Raw genomic sequence first — 11,652 nt, 5'->3', positions numbered from 1 at the left:
GTGGATTTAATTTGTAAGTGTTTTGTTAGTAAAATGTAAGTAATTGGTTGTTTTAGTTAGGAATATGTATATATGTGTATAAGTCATGTATATTTAAGTGTATGGATATATTTTTGTATTTTTAGTTGGCTACATAGGTCATTGGTTGTAAATTTGTATAAATTTTTAAGCTTATATGCTTACTTATTAAGTTTTCGACGCTTTTGCGTACATAATATTTCCAATTATATTTTTAGTTGAAAATTTTACTTGTCATGATCATATCATCTTGATTTGGTTTTATTTTTGATTTGTTGGGCATTCCGTAGGAATTTTGATTGGTATCTCAATTTGCGAGTCTTAAGTTATTATTATCGTATCGATTGATCACCTCTAAAAATTTTTGTTCCGAGGTATTTTCATTAGGAAATTCTTTTACATATCATTAGCTTTAGATTACTAATTTGGGGCATTACCTACTAGCTTCAAGTATAACTATGGCTTGCGGGAACGTAGACAACCTAACTAGCACATATATAATATTAAAAGTACGGTTGTTACAAAAATCACATAAAATCATCGTTTTTTGTTCACCATTAGATTCCTGATAGTTTTAAACATAATCCTGTCAAGTTTCAAGTTCCAATTCGATCTAGAACTTGAAATTGAATTTTGAGTTTTTGGCGCTCAAATTTCGGGATTTGATTCTGTTGTGTTTTTAGCTGAATTTTGTTCAAGGATTTGTTGCGGACGTAATTACAAACGTTTTGCAAGTGGTTTCAGGTTCTAACTCCAAGTAAATTGAAAGATATTGAAGCTTTAAAAAGTGATCAATGGAGTTTGTTCATACTGGTTTGATGAAGAAGACGATCCAAGAACGGATCTCACTAGGACGATCCTCTGCAAATCGTCTTAGTGCTTGAATTTTCATTCATTCATACTTTCTGTGTTGTGGCTTGTAGGACGATCCTCACAAGATCGTTCTAGCAAGTGTTGAGTGTTGGAAAGTGTTGGTTGTGGCTAACTAATCCTTTTTGGATTGGTTTTGGTCAAAATCAAAGTTAATACTTTCAAAACTATTGGCAGAAAACTAAGACGATCTTGCCAAGATCGTCTCAGTTACCTGACTCTAGGACGATCTTGACCAAGATCGTCTCAGTGTCTGTTGATTGTTGAGTTGTTGTGGTTGATTGTTTGAAGTTGTTGTGATTGGGAATCACACACTTCCTAGGTAACTGATCATTCTTGATTGGTTTTGCTTAAAATTAATTCCTTCCAATTCAAAACAAAATTCTATAAAAAATTTTCAGAAATACTTAGAAAATTTTCCAGTCCCCTAAGATGATCTTAATCAAGACCGTTTCGATTTCTTCTTCAAAATTCCAAGACGATCTTTCACAAGATCGTTTCATTTTCATTTCTTTCAGTTTCAAATTTCAATTTTCAATCACTTTCATTCAGTTTCAGTTTCCAATTCCAAAAGACAAAATCATCATTCAATTTCACTTGTCATTCCATACTTAATCAAATTTCATCCAAGGTTCTTCAAGACGATCTTTCTTGAATCATCTCATTCTTTTAAAATCCTAAGACGATCTGTTTCAACTCATCTTACTTCTTTCTTCTTATAGGACGATTTTCCAAAACGATCTTATCCTAGGACGATCTTCACCAAGATCGTTTCAAATTCTGATATTTTCAACTTTCATTCTAACCTCCAGTTCTCTACCGTGGTTCTTATGGACTATGGAAGAAAAGATTCATGGATTATGTGGAATGTCAACCAAATGGTCACCTTCTTAAAGATTCCATACTTAATGGACTTGCAGTTCATCGCCATCCCACCACTGGTGCAATACTCATTCTTGATCTTTTGAATGCTGAACAAAAAGATCGAACAACTGCAGATAACAAAGCTAGATCATGCTTATACAAAGCACTGCCAGATGAAATCTATGGTTCTGTTGATTCTTATGATACAGCCAAGGAGATATAGGATGAGGTGGCAAGACAAATGGAAGGATCTAACCTAACTTCAACAATTAGATTGACAAATGTGTTGACTGAGTTTGACAACTTCAGCAAATTGCCAAATGAATCTCTAGAGGCTGTTTACTGTAGATTCTGAAATGTCATAAATGAACTTAGGAAGAACAATGTCAAGAAATCAGAGATTGAGTTAAACATAAAATTCATCAAAGCTCTTGGTCCTGAGTGGGAAGATTATGGAACTCAGATCAAGGAACATCAAAATCTGGCCAAGTTCTCCATCCTTAATCTTCATGAATCCTTCAAACTCAATGAACATCAAGTCCTAAACAAAGCTTCATCAAACAAAATGCCAGAAGTTGTATCTTTTGATCCTTTGGCATTAATTGTTGAAAAGAAGGTTTCTGAAGCTCTTAAAAGGCAAATGGTAGTTGTTTCTTCGTCTGATGAGGAGGGAGATGATATGTTGGCTCCAAGAGATGGTGTTTCTGACGAATTATATCAAGCTCTTGCCGCAGTTACCAAGCACTTCAAGAAAAAGTTCTACAAAGCGAGGCCAACAAAGAATAATCTCCGCACTTCTTTCACAAGTGCATTTCCCAAGAAGGAACACTATCATTCAAAGAATAATGGTCAAGGTGAATCAAGTGGATCCAAGCATGTTGAAAAGAAAGTTGAAGGTTATGACAAACAAGTTGTTGAGAAGGGTAAAGCTTCTGATAAAAAGTGCTACAATTGTGGTAATCATGGTCATTTTGCAATTGATTGCAAGCAACCTCGTAAGCGGAACTATGAGTACTACAAGCAGAAGATGTTGTTGGCAAATCAAGTAGAAGCCGGTCATGCATTGCTTGCTGAAGATGACAAATGGCTGTTGCTCTCGGATGATGAAGATGAAGATCTCTCTACAAATGTGTGCTTCATGGCGAGGTTGGCCAAGGACAAAGCTTTTGAGGCTGAAAGCACTGATGATGAATACCCGGATGATGAGGTAAATCTACACTCTGTTTTTTCAATAATTAAAGATAAAGAGTCGTTTGATTTAACTTTATCAAATTTGACAACTCATATCACGTCTTTAACCAACAAAAATAAGAAGTTGAAAAATAGTATTTTATTCTCTAAAAGTGAATTTTCAAAACTCTTTGAAGAATATTCAAAATTACTTTTTGACTATGATACTATTAAACAAGATTTTCAAACATACAAAGATCAAATGTTGGTTAAAGAATGTGAGTTGAATGCCTCTCCTGATTCTAAATTATTACATAAATGTCACAATCTTGAAAAGACCATTCATGATCTTGAAAAGGCCAATCAAGATCTTGAAATTCAAAAGACCAATGAGTGGCTTCGAGCAAATGCTAGACAAATGGATGTTGATATTGTTAATAAAAAGCTTCAAGAATCCAAACCAAACAATGTTGACCTAGAAAGAAAGATTTCTGATTTAAATCATACTTGTTTTTTGAAAGGTGTTGAGATTGAAAATCTTAAAATCCAAATTGAGGAATTCAAAAAGAATATACTTTTCTATCAAGTCGAAAAATGACAAATCAGAACTTCTTCATGGGTTGGGATTTGAGAATATCACACCATTGCAAAATTCAAAAGACCAAATTGAACCTCTGTATGATGAAAAATTTCTTCGTCTTGGTATGGTACAACAATTTATTCGTCCACTGGATGACGAATTTGAGACTGATGATGTTGAGAAAATACGTCAAACTGAATTTTTGGTTAACTATGATGCTATAAATGCTTCCTGTAATATTAAAGAATCTTCAATTTTCAAATTAGAAGAAATAACATCAAATTTTCAAAACCAAGAGTCAATTGGTACTTCACCTAAACCTACTAAAATGTATGTTCCATCCAAAATTTTGGAAAAACAAATAGAAGGTTTACAACAAAAGGTGAATTCTCAACAACAAATCATTGATCATCTTAAGTCTCAAAATCAAAGTTCAGAGAATGAATTAATTGATGTAGACACCAAGAAAGTTTGTGTGAATGTTTCTACTCAAATTTATCTAAGTGCTAAAGAAGACCATTCCACTCAGACTACTTGTGTTTCATCTACTGATTCCTCAACCCAAATCTTGACTGGTTCTCTTGAGTGTTCTTGTCAAACTGCTGCTACTATAGCTGATGATTATGTGCAATCTGATTTATCTAATGACGAACTTACACATAGTTTAGTTTTGATATGGTACTACTATAGGTTTTTCACTTGTGATTCTTTTGAGGTATTAGTTGTTCACCCTAAGCTTAGTGCTAGTATAGGTGTTGATACTTCTACTCTAATTTCATGTGAAACCAAAGATGTGTCAGTTCAAGTTGATCTAATTCCTGAGACTACCCATAGTGTAAAGTTGGATAACAAGATTCCTGATTTTTCAAAAATCTCTCCGGTTGAACCTTTCACAAAAGATGATTTTGATAAATTCATGAAGGGTGAATATGCTTTTGATTCTGAAACTGAGAAAAAGATTGAATCTACCAAAATCAAAGTTGAATCAAAAGATGAATCTCCAAAATTGTTTTCCAAATATCCAACTTCACATTATTCTAAGAAACAAGTTATTTCAAAACTTGTCAAGACTGAACCAAAGACTGTCAAAAAACCAAGAATCAATAAGTTAAAAACAAAGTGTCCTACCTCTGAAAAGCATGTCAAAACCAAACAAGTTGAGACCATTCCCAAAATCAAATACAACAAAGAGAAACTTCTGGAAATCAATTCAATTGTTTCTTCATCTAACTCTCAATCTAGTTCATTACCTAAAGTATCTGAATCTAGCTCAATTTTGCTAACTAGGGATGCGTCAAATGGTGCAACCAGGTATAGGGATAGATATGGCTGGTTTTCTCATGATAAACCTAAGAAACAAGAAGTTTCTGCACCTTCAAAAGAGTTTAAAAAGATAAAAGTGCTTCAAAACTCTCGTTCTAATCTTCTTAGTGTCAATCCAACAGGTGGAAAGAGCTTGATTAGTGAGTCTAAATGGGTAGCTAAGTCTTTAGTACCTAAGATCACTAAAGTTGATAAAAGGAAAAAAAGGTAAAGGAGAAAAGCGGGTAGAAAGAAGAAGCTTGTTTCTGATGTATCAAACAATTTATCTTTTAAATCCTCTTTGAAAAACAATGTTAATGGTGCCAAGGCTAAGCCTTGTGATGTTGTAAACAATGTTGATTCTCGTGTGTATGGTTTGAATGGTGGTACACATGTTACTTTTGATTCGTGTGTTAATGTTCGTTGGTTTTATTCAAATGTGCTTGTTGATAATGTGCTTGTTAATGCCTATATTGATACTAAAGCATGTTTGTATGCATATCCTAAGTTATATACCCTGCCTGTTTTAACTAACCACAAAGGACCCGTTTTCAAGTGGGTACCTAAAGTCGGTTAAATTTCTTTGATTGCAGGAAATAACCATCTGTGTTTGGATACTTGATTCTGGGTGTTTAAAACACATGACTGGCAATAAAACATTGCTCAAGAACTTTATCGAACGATTCATGGGAACTGTTCAATTTGGTAACAACAATTTCGCTCCTATCCTAGGCTATGGTGATATTGAACGCAATGGAATTGTCATTAAATAAGTTCACTATGTTGAAGGATTAAGTCATAACTTGTTCAGTGTTGGACAATTCTGTGACAACAATCTTCAAGTTCTTTTTCGACAATCTCTTTGCAAAGTTCAAACTCTAGATGGAGTTGACATTTTGTGTGGCGACCGCGATGATAACCTTTTTACCGTTAATCTCGATGATAACCAACCAACCGATAATATTTGTCTCATTTCGAAGGCTACATCAAAGAATTCTTGGTTGTGGCATAGAAGGCTTTCTCACCTAAACTTTCCTACCATCAATACTTTGGTCAACAAGCATCTTGTTGAAGGCTTGCCAGACTATAAGTATGAAAGTGAGCCTGTGTGTCCTTCTTGTGCTGTTGGGAAGATTAAACGAGCTTCTCATAAACCCAAAAAATCTCCAAATTCATTAGCACCTCTTCATTTGCTTCACATGGATCTTTGTGGGCCAATGAAAGTACAAAGCCGAAATGGGAAGAAATACATCTTGGTTATTGTTGATGATTATTCAAGATATACTTGGGTCAAGTTTCTTGCCTCCAAAGATGAAACAACTCAAACTTTGATCGATTTCATCACTTCTACTCAAGTAAATCTTCAACTTCCAGTCTGTTACATCTGTTCGGATAACGGAACTGAGTTCAAAAATGTCGTGTTTGATGAATTTTGTAAATCCATAGGCATTACTCACCAATTCTCTGCGGTTCGTACCCCACAACAAAATGGTGTCGTTGAAAGGAGAAATCGAACGCTTGTGGAAGCTGCAAGAACCATGCTTGCTTATTCTAAGTTACCTTCCAACATGTGGCTGAAGCTGTTGACACTGCTTGTCACACTCAGAATCGGTCCATTATTAATCAGCATTTTGAGAAGACTCCTTATAAGATTGTTAACAAACGGAAACCCAACATCAACTATTTTCATATTTTTGGGTGTGTTTGTTATACTCTGAATGATCGGGAAAATCTTGGAAAGTTCGAGAAGAAAGGTGATGAAGGTTACTTTGTTGGTTATTCCAAGACATCGATTGCCTACCAAATCTATAATCGCCGTACAAATACGATTCAAGAAACAATGAATGTTTGGTTTGATGAGATGTCGGGCATGATCTTTGAGCGGGAAAGTTTGCTACCAACAAGTAATGATCAAGTGTTTCAAATACTTCATCAAGAACTTCTACTTTGGCATCTAAATTCAAGAAGTTTCCAGCTCCAACAAGTGATGAGTTAAATATTCTTTTTGAATAGTTCTACAATTCTAAACCGATTCATGATGAAGAACCTCAAGTCATCGTGGAACCAGTTTCAAACAATGATCCAGTTCCTGACAACCATCATGAATCATCATCAAGTTCTTCTGAGCAAAATGCTACTTCTTCAAGTAGTAGTTCTTCATCATCTTCTAATGATTCTTCTTCTCAATCCTCTCCTGATAATTCTTCTTCAGTGAATTTTCAAGAACAACCTACCCAATTTACCCAGACTACCAATCCGATAAACACTCCAAATGTATATGTGCCTCTTGATTTTGATCATCCATCTTACGAGGAACTGTTCTACCAAGCTATGATTCCATCTCTCAGCAAAACTCTGGTTTTAATGATGATGTTGTTGATGTCAATCAACAAGATACTCTTCCTCATGATCGCAAATGGTCACGTATGCGAAAAGATCATCCTACAGATCAAATCATTGGAGATCCACAAGCCGGAGTAATTACTCGTACTTCAGTGAATGAGTGTCTGGTTGCACTTTCTCTTAGCAACATTGAACCCAAAATTGTTTCTGAAGCTCTTCGAGATCCAAAATGGGTTAAAGCTATGCAAGACGAACTCGCTCATTTTGAAAGACTGAAAGTATGGAGATTAGTTCCAAATCCAAGGAAAAATGAACCTATTGGCACAAAATGGATTTCAAGAACAAGAAGGATGAGAATGGAGTGGTAGTAAGGAACAAGGCTCGACTAGTTGCAAAGGGTTATTGCCAGCAACCTGGTGTTGATTTCAATGAAACTTTTGCTCCAGTTGCAAGAATGGAAGCCATTCGGATTTTCTTAGCTTATGCCGCATTCAGAAACTTCACTGTGTTTCAAATGGATGTGAAGACAGCTTTCTTGAATGGTGATCTCAAAGAAGAAGTTTACGTTGAACAACCAGAAGGTTTTGTTGATCTCAAAAGACCAAACCATGTCTACAGGTTAGACAAGGCTCTTTACGGTCTTAAGCAAGCACCCCGAGCATGGTATGATTCCTTATCTACTTTCTTGATTCGAGGTGGCTTTACCAAAGGCACAATTGACCCTACCCTATTCATTCGTAAACAAGGTAAGCATGTTCTTCTTGTCCAAATATATGTTGATGACATTATCTTTGGGTCAACCAGTCAAACATTTTGCCGAAACTTTTCATCTCTAATGGTTAATCATTTTGAAATGAGCATGATTGGGGAAATGAACTACTTTTTGGGTCTTCAAATCAAACAACTACCAAATGGTATTTTCATTTCACAAGGTAAGTATATTCATGACATGTTGAAAAAGTTTGATATGACTTCTTGTTCTTCAATTTCAACTCCAATGGCTGCTCGTACAAGTATTAATGCTAATAAAAATGGGAAACCATTTGACCAAAAGAGATATAGAAGGATGATTGGTTCATTGTTGTATCTTACAGCATATCGCCCAGATATAATGTTTGCAACATGTATGTGTGCTAGGTATCAAGCTGCTCCAACTGATTTACATTTTCAAGTTGTGAAACGAATATTTCGTTATCTGAAGGGTACACCCAATTTAGGTCTCTGGTATCCAAGGGATACTGGATTCAATTTAACTGCTTATTCAGATGCAGATCATGCAGGTTGTAAGGTTGATCGCAAGAGCACTTCCGGTACTTTACAATTTTTGGGTGATAAGATTGTGAGTTGGTCTTCCAAGAAACAAAATTGTGTGTCACTATCAACAGCTGAAGCTGAATATGTGGCTGCGGCTAGTTGTTGTGCTCAAGTGTTATGGATGAAAACTCAGCTTACTGATTATGGTCTGAAAAATGATCATATTCCCATCTATTGTGACTCTTAAAGTGCCATTGCTATTGCAGTCAACTCAGTAAACCACTCTCGATCAAAGCATATAGATGTGAGATATCATTTTCTCAAAGATCATATTGAGAAAGGTGACATCGAACTCTATTTTGTGGGAACTGACTATCAGCTTGCAGATTTGTTCACTAAACCACTGGATGAGAAAAGGTTTAACTTTCTTATCTCTAAGCTTGGCATGTTAAATCTTGAACCTTAACTTATTTTGTTCTTGATAAATTTTGAAAAACAAAAATACAAAATTTGAAAAGACAAAAATCAAATACAAAAATATAAAATTTTGGAAAAATAACAAAAAGATTTTTCTTTATTCTTTTTTCTTTTATATCTTAGTGGTTTACATATACTCTGTATGTAACCCGTGCTTAAACGATTTATTTATTTCAAAATGGCTTATACATACTCTGTGTATAACCCGTTCTTAAAAAGTTTTATTTTTTTTTCAAAAGAATTATTTTTCTTATCAAAAGATTTTGTTACTCTCAATTGTTGACATGAGAAGCGACGGATTGAACGCCTTTGTGTACTCCCTAGTTGTCTCATCTTGAATAATTGATTGAGTTAAATTTGTGCGTAAATGTTTTATTTGCATCAAACTTGTTGATGTAAGATGCGAAGGATTGAACGCCTTTGTGTACTCTCTAGTAGTCTTACTATGAACATTGTTGTTGACGCAAAACTTTGTGTTTCTTAAAAACTTGTTCATTTTTAGATTCTCAATTTTTTTTTCCATGTATATATCACATGAGATTTTATTTTTTTTGACTTCATAAAAACCAATTTTTGCTCTACATGTTCTATAAAAATTCTTTAAGATCTACCTTTGCATAGATTCAGGGGGAGTTTGTGATTTCAAAACTTCAAATGTGTTTCAAATCATTTTCTTACACACATTTGATGATTTTCAAATGATTCTCATCAATTGAAGTTCGGTGTTTAGTTTGCACTTGAGAGATTCATTCACTCCATGAACTTCATCATCACCGATAAGTTCTAACCCCGGAGTATTCAATTCTTTCATTAGATTGTAAAGGTATTTTGAGTGATGATGGTTTCGTGCAAATAGGATGGAGGGAGTAAATTCGAAAAGTGAGAGGTTATGGTGATATGTTGTGAGAAAAGGGTTAAAAGAAATGACACCCTTCTCCAAAAAACTCTCAAATCGCCGGGTACAACACATTTCTATCGGAAGTCATTTGTTGATATCTTGATAAAGACTTCATGAACCCAGTGAAGCGTTGCACATCTTTACCTAACCACTCAAGTGTTTCTTAATAAATACTTGTTTCATTTCTCACGGAGATTTTTCACATGTCTATTGACTCTTCATTTGGAAGATGTTGATATTGAAAAGGGAGACATTCTGCTCCAGTCCCCGACTTCATTTGATCACATTGTGTCTAGAGCTATCTTGCTCGATCATTCATTTGATCATTTTCATTTTCTTAAGACACTTTCGAGTCATATCTTTGTGATACTATTGCATATCTATGTGATATAGCCAGAACATTTGTAGTGATATCTTCAATGATATTCCACGATGATCAAATGAAAATCCTACCAATGCTAATATATTTTCCAACGTTGAACGTAGGTCTCATAATTGCACGAGTGTAATTGTTTGAGTAAACGAGAAGTCTATCAGTGACCTCGGATGTTTCCTAAATAGTCTTTAAGGATAATAGATTGTGGTTATCAAACACTTTAGGTGACACTGACCATGATTTATATTCTTTGAAGCAATCTCGTAGTTGAAAAGCTACAAGACCGAACTATGTTAGAAAATTGTTTTATGCATAATTCAATGATACATAGGAAATCCGAAAATTGTCATACATTTCTTTCGGTCATTTCATTAATCTTTTTGATTTTTGAACATGTTAACGGATCATCCTTATCCAGTTTTTCCTTTTCTCATCTCACAAACACAAAAACCACCAATATCATACTATAACATTTGTATCAACAACTTCAACCTTACATTTTAGTTACCCTTAGAATTCTTTGGGTTAGGACTATTGAATTGGGTTTGCATAATGACAATGGTTTCCAACTTTATCATTATGAGGGGGAGAAAAAGATTATCATTGATTGAGAAAGAAAATTTTTGAGCTTGATTTGTGCAAACATGGAGTTAGTAAGAAGGTTGTAGTGAGTGAGTGGAGGTTATGGATAAAAGATAAGAGAGAATATTTTATGGGATTGATGGGAAAACTTGCAATTAATGAAATTTCAGTCAATTGAGCTCAAACTTTCAGAATTGAGTTCTTGACTTGAAAAAGGATAATTACAAATATAAAGATATGATGTTCAAAGATGCTCCAAAATGCTTACACTCATGAATTAAGGGGGAACATGATTAATTCAAGTCTTGTTCAAAAGTTTACTCTCCAAAATGTTTAAGGCAAAATGACAAAGATCAAAGCTACAAAAGTTGAAAGATTGATTGGAAGATTCAAGACAATGAAGTAAAGCTTCGAAAGTGTCTTCATCAACACATTTCATTCAAGATCTTCAAAGTCATATAATAATACTTGATCAAGAAGCTTCAATGCATATATCAAGGGGGAGAGTTTAAGTTTTTGGTACTTCATTCCAAGGAAACAAATTTTCATTCAAGAATCGAAGATTGAAGAACCAAAGCCAATTTTATACCTACCGCACTTCAAAAGATAACTCTGATTCATGGTTCAACAATTTTTAAAGATTCTAGACTCATTCATTTTATTCTCTGTTCAAAAAGAACATTGAGAATTTCATCATGTTTTAACTTCAAGAAGTCCAAGACCAAGATTGATTCAAGTTCTCCAGAGACGATGAGAAAGCTTTGAAGACTTGTTTCATCACACCAATTGTCTTCACAATCGGGCTCATCAACTTGATTCCTACAAGACAAAATAACATGTACTTCATTCATTACAATATATCACTAAGGGGGAGAATGTTAGAAATCCAAAAATAGTGATAAATTGTAATTTAAATTA

Source organism: Erigeron canadensis, chromosome 1 (assembly GCF_010389155.1).
Source record: "Erigeron canadensis isolate Cc75 chromosome 1, C_canadensis_v1, whole genome shotgun sequence".
NCBI classification, from domain to species: Eukaryota; Viridiplantae; Streptophyta; class Magnoliopsida; order Asterales; family Asteraceae; genus Erigeron; species Erigeron canadensis.
This window is presented reverse-complemented; position numbering follows the sequence as displayed.